Below are 6,581 nucleotides of genomic sequence, written 5' to 3' on the forward strand. Positions count from 1 at the left end.
GTGATCTTGTTCCCTGCTGGGAACATATGATGCATCACACAGTCAATGAAGGGTTAAACCCAACCTCCTGCCCATCATATGATGGGCAGGTGGGCATGGTTTGGGTAAAATGGCCTCGGGGGCCAAATGGGACCCCTTGAAGGGCCATGATTGGCCTGGAGGCTGGAAGCTCCCCATCCCTGATATATGACCAGCACACACACACACTGAAACTCTCACACAGCTTTGATCCTGGGATAGTCTCTTCCTCAAATCTCCATTCCTGGTTTCCAGGTACAATGCGAGTGATGGCATGCATGTCCCCATAGTGGCTGGCCTAACTTGATCTTGATACCAGGGTTCAGATGTTGTTGAAGTACAATTCCCATCAGTCCCAACCAGCAATAGTCAATGGTCAGAGATGTTGAGGGTTGTAGGCCAACAATATCTGAACATCTATGTTGGCTACACCTGGTTTATAAAGTAAGGTAAAAAAATAAAATCCAGTACCACCAGTGCTGAGATGTCAGATGCTCCAGCTCAGCCCAGGAGACCATTAAAGGGTCCCCCTGACATTGCAGCTGTGGCAAGGGGGAGGAGGAGAAAGTTGAAGTGCTGAAATGTGCCCCAGTGACAGGATGATGGAGGAGATGGCAGCCAGGGAAAAAGCAGCAGAAGGCCCTTCTTCCCTGAAAGCGCCCTAGTGTAAAGGGGTGGGAAATAGCCGTAGATGGCTACAGGGTACTAGCTACTAGGGGCCAGAAGGTTCCCACTTACATCCAGGGCTGACATCCAATGGGCCCAACCTAGGATGAGGCGAGTCCCCTTTCCTCAGAACAGCCAATCATAAGAATGTAAGAATTGTGAATTGAAGGAATATGGGAAGCTCCCTTATCCTGAGTCAGACCATTAGTCCATGAAGATCAGAATTGTCTACACTGACTGGCAGCAGCTCTCCAGGGTTTCAGACAGGCAACATTCCCAATCCTACCTGGAGATTGAATGTGGGACCTTCTGCATGCCCTATCACTGAGCTACAGGCCCTTCCCAGTGTGTATTAGATTTGACTATTGAAGTTTTCAACAGGTGGTATAGCACAGTGGGGAGGAGAGCCTGGCTGAGAGTCCAGAGTCTGTGAGTTCAAATCCCCGCTCGGGTCTCCTGGGCATCAAGGGCCAGCTAAAGATCACCCCCACAGTGAGTGGCTCAGGGCAGGGTTACATGCCCTGCCACCTGTGCAGCTGTGGGCAAGCTGCATAGTCCCAAGGAGCCCAGTTGCCCCCCAGCTGGCAGTTGCGGACAAGGCAGGGTCTGGCTTGTGAAGCTGTGGCAAGCTGAGCAGGCCCTAGCCAGCTGGGGAGGACTAGTCTCAGAGGGAGGCAATGGTAAACCCCCTCTGAATACCGCTTACCATGAAAACCCTATTCATAGGGTAAAGACATAAATTGGGATCGACTTGAAGGCAGTCCATTTTTCATTCACTGAAGTTTAATTTTACAGTCTTACTGTATGTAGCCCACCCTGAGATGAGCAAAAATGAAGGGTGGTCTAGAAACATTTTAAATAAATAAAGTAAGGAGAGCCCTGCTGGATCTGGGGATTTTGGAGAAGACCATCAAAAACAGGAGCAGGAATTGCCACATTTTGCATGTTCTTCTGAGGTTAGGAATGGAAATCACGCAAGGCAAATATGACCAGTATTTGCAATTTTTTTTTGCCTGCAAAGTTACATAATTACATTATTTTCTGCATTGTTTTTCACATTTCCTTTCCATTAAAATGCACTGAAATCAGTTACAGAACTAATAACCTAAGTTTCAGCTACAGCAGATAGTGAGATGAATAACATAGGTTTCAGTGAAAGCCAAGCTGTAGTGGAGCAGAAACAGTGCTGATTGCAACGAAGACAGGATGGGACCGAAATCGCTGCCTCCTTACACCCCTAGACAAATCAGACTAATAGCCTGTTCTCTAGTCCAGTATCCTGCTTCCCACAGTGGCTGACCCGATGGCTATAGAAAACTTGCAAGCAGGACGATGAGTGCACAGGCTCCTCCTAATACCTCTTTGCCAACTCCCTGGCATTCAGGGACATACTGCCTTTCATTCTGAAGGTAGGATATAGCCATCCTGATGAATAGCCATTGATAGACAAATTCATGTAGGATAAGTCCAGTTCCCCTTTAAAGCAATCTAAGGCGGTGACTGTCACCGCATAACTATTTTCATAGTTTTAACTATATGCTGTACTCGAAGTAGTCCCTTCTGTCTGTCTGGAATCGCCCACCATTCAGCTTCACTGGATGACTCTGGGTTGTAATGCTGTTTGAATCAGGAAGGAAAATCTTTCTAGACGCCTTCTGCACATTGTGCACAATCTCATACACTTCTATTATGTCTCCCCTATACTCACCTTTTTTAAAAACTAAAAAGTCCCAAATGTTGTAACTTTTCCTCACAGAAGAATTACTCCATCCCCTTGATTATTTTGCTTACCCTTTTCTGAACCTTTTCCAGTTCTACAATACCATTTTTGAGACACTGTGACCAGAACTCTATGCAATTTTCCAAGTGTGGTCCATCACACTATAGATTTTGCATGGAAGCATTACAATATTGCCATTTCCCCCCCTTTATTTAATGACCCCCCTAGCAGGCAATTAGCACCTTTCACAGCTGTTGCACACTGGGCTGTTTAAATTGAACTATTCACCACGACCCTAAGATCACTTTCCTGGCTCAGACTCCATCAGTGTCTAGTGTTTTTTCTTTCTTTCTCCATTGTGCATTACTTACTTATTTTAACCACATTTGCCATTTTATTGCCCATTCAGCAATTTTGGAGAGATCGTTTTGGAGTTCTTTCACAATCCTGCTTTGTTTCGACCACAGTGAACAATTCAGTATCGTTGGCAAACTTGGAGGCGTCACTGCTCACCCTTAACTCCAGATCGTTTATGAATGAGAAGCATTTATTCCTACTCTCTGCTTCCTGTGCTTTATCCAGCTACCAATCTGTAAAAGGATTGGCAAGTTTACTCTGGAGTCACCTAGAAGGAAGTTGGGTGCCTTCCTAGCATAAGCCAAAGCCCCGGCTCTGCCCTCTGAAGGTGAAGGTGACTGGGGCCTCTGCCTGTGTTGGACACGTTATATACTTTTTAATCTAGCTGGACCAATATGTGTGGCTGCACTGATTGACTTTTTAAACTTTTTTCATTTTTTTCAAATACAGTTCAACAATCTCATGTGCGTTGAACCCTCTATTGCTCTTTTGAACTCCTTTATCAGCAGCGTTTCTTAATAGACTGTGCAGTGGTGTGGCAATGATGGCAAAATTCCAAATACAAGGGTGTTTCTAATCCTAGTCATTCTTACAAATCTTCAGTTTTTTACTATCTGCAGCTATCCTTTCAGCAGAAAACCAGCTTTAAACAGGCTTGTTTCAACAGTTACCCTCTTTAAAAAATGGCATTTTGCTTTAAACACCTGGAATAAGCAATAATAGGAGCCGGTGTGGTATAGTGGTTAGAGTGGGGAGACCTGGGTTCAAATCCTCACTCGGCCATGAAGCTCACTGGGTGTAGTTGAGCCAGTCACAGTCTCTCAGCCTAACCTACCTCACAGGGTTGTTGTGAGGATTAAAATGGGAAGGGGCGATCCATGTACCACCTTGAGCTCCTTGGAGGAAAGGTGGGATATAAATGTAATAAAATAAATAAATAAATAAATAAATAAAAACAAGCTAACTACCTAACCAGCTGTCAGTGAAAATGTTATAGTACAGAGTGACATGGCTTGTTGCAATATTCTTTGCTTAAAAAGTATATCTCAAAACATAAGTGACAGATGTTCTCAAGGGCTCAAAGCTCAGTGGCAGAGTACACATTTTGTATGCCAAGAGTCCTAAATTCAGTCACTGGCATCTTCGGGCAAAAGGATCAGGTAGCAGATGATGTGAAAGGCCTCTGCCTGGAACCCTGAAGGGCTGTGGCCAGCTGGGAAAGACAATACTAAACTAGATGAGCCAATAGACTGGCCTCAGTTGCTTCCAGATGACCTGTTTACTGAGCATTCATCCTGACTTGTTTGCACAGAGGTTACATGATTTTCTAGTGCATTTTCCTGTCACTTTCCTTACTGCAAAAGCCTGATGTTTTCCAGGTAGGTTTATTGTGCTACAGCACTTCAACCCACTTTAATTGCACAAACCTACGTTTGCTAGGATGTAACTCAATCCCTCCCACAAAACAGTGACAGTCTGGAAGCATTGCTGCCATAATGGAGCTTCCTATATTCCTAGTGGGGGGTTTCTAAAGTGTTTCAAAAGCAGTTGATTATTATTATTATTATTATTATTATTATTATTATTATTATTATTATTATTATATCCCATCTTTCCTCCCAGCAGGAGCCCAGGGTGGCAAACAAAAGCACTAAAAACATTAAAACATCATAAAAACAAACTTTAAAACACATTAAAACAAAACATCTTCAAAAACATTACTTAAAAAAAGCTACCAAAACATCTAAGATGTTTAAAAAAGAAAGTTTAAGAACATATTAAAAAGCAATTCCAACACAGATGCAGACTGGGATAAGGTCTCAACTTAAAAGGCTTGTTGAAAGAGGAAAGTTTTCAATAGGCGCTGAAAAGATAACAAAGATGGTGCCTGTTAATATTTAAGGGGAGGGAGTTCCACAAGGTAGGTGCTGCCACACTAAAGGTCCATTTCCTATGTTGTGTGGAACAGACCTGCTGATAAGATGGTATCTGCAGGAGGCCCTCATCTGCAGAGCACAGTGATTGATTGAGTATATAAGGGAGAAGACAGTCTTTCAGGTATCCTGGTCCTGAGCTGTATAGGGCTTTGCACATCAAAACTAGAACCTTGAACTTGGCCTAGTAGCAAATGGGCAGCCAGAGCAATTATTTCAGCAATGGGGTGACATGTTGGCGATACCCTGCCCCAGTGAGCAGTCTCGCTGCCGCATTTTGCACCAGCTGCAACTTCTGGACCAACCTCAAGGGCAGCCCCACATAGAGCACATTACAGTAATCCAGCCTGGAGGTTACCAGTGCATGGACAACAGTGGTCAGGCTATCCCAGTCCAGAAATGGCCACAGCTGTCTTACCAGCCGAAGCTGGTAAAAGGCACTCCTAGCCACTGAGGTCACCTGGGCCTCTAGTGACAAAGATGGACCCAGGAGCACCCCCAGACTACGGACCTGCTCTTTCAGAGGGAGTACAACCCCATCCAAAGCAGGCAACTAACCAATTATCTGAACTCGGGAACCACCAACCCACAGCGCCTCCATCTTGCTAGGATTCAGACTCAGTTTATTGGCATGGTGTGTGGGTTTGCTGTTCAATGAGAAATTCCTCCCAATTTCAAAAGTGCATTGCCATGTGGCATACACGTCTGCTGGTTTAGAACCACAAACTTGTGCTGTGTGTGTGGGAGGATTTGATTCAGTTCACATTTAAAGGTGAGCCAACCTAATTCACACTTTCTGAAACAAGCTATGAACCGAAACATAGCCATGCTTCTCAATTTGCCCTTCTCTGAATTTTACAGTGCAGTTCTCCAGCCAAGTAAGGTGTATACGAAAAATGCATATACCAGTGTAAAGAGTGCATATAAATGCAAATATTAGTGATAATAATATACAAAAAATACAGTATATTAGAAAACATTGCTTTGCAAAAATGTGTATATTGGGCAAAATTGCATACAAAAATGTGTGTACTAGGAGAAATTAGCACTAAAAAGTTGATGAATTTTCATGCAGGATTTAAAAAAAAATTCACAAGCAGATGGGGAAATGTGGAGAACTGAATTTAAGATTGGAAAAATGAGAATTTGAAAAAAACAGAATTTGACATATTTGTCCATCCCTAGAAGAGCCTGCTGGGTCAGGCCCATCTGGTCCAGCATCCTGTTCTCACAGTGGCCAACCCCAGATGCCAATGGGAATTGGAAAACCAGAAGCAGGGGCTGAGTGCAAGAACACTCTCCTCTCCTGCAGTTTCCAGCAACTGGTATTCAGAAGCATACTGCCTCCGACTGTGGAGGCAGAGCACAGCCATCGTGGCTAGTATCCATTGATAGCCTTATCCTCCATGAATTTGTCTAATCCTCTTTTAAAGTCATCCAAGTTGGTGGCCATCACTGCCTTTTGTGGGAGTGAGTTCCATAGTTTAACTCCACAAGCCTAGAGCTCCCTTGGGCATAGCGAACTTCTGATATAGTTCTTTGGATCCTAGCCATTGAGAATAAAGGCTGATGTGTTATCATTACAGCTGCTGTTCCCGCCCCTTTTTTCCCTGGTCATGTGAACTACCCCAGTCTCCTCCACCCTTATTTATGTCTCTTAGTGATATCTACTGATGTTTTGAAGAAGTGGTTCAGTGAAGGTGCACTAATGTTAGATGTTAGGAGAATGAACATGGGTGTGGCATAAAATGTACAGCAGTAAATAACAGAAATATTGTATAAAGCATTTATCAACTCCAAAAGGCGTGGGAGTGCCCTTATTGCCAGATTTTGAAAAGAGAGCATAGCTTCTGTTTACTTAACTTACTGTGCCATTCTGGAATGCT

This window comes from Rhineura floridana, chromosome 8 (assembly GCF_030035675.1).
Source record: "Rhineura floridana isolate rRhiFlo1 chromosome 8, rRhiFlo1.hap2, whole genome shotgun sequence".
NCBI classification, from domain to species: domain Eukaryota; kingdom Metazoa; phylum Chordata; class Lepidosauria; order Squamata; family Rhineuridae; genus Rhineura; species Rhineura floridana.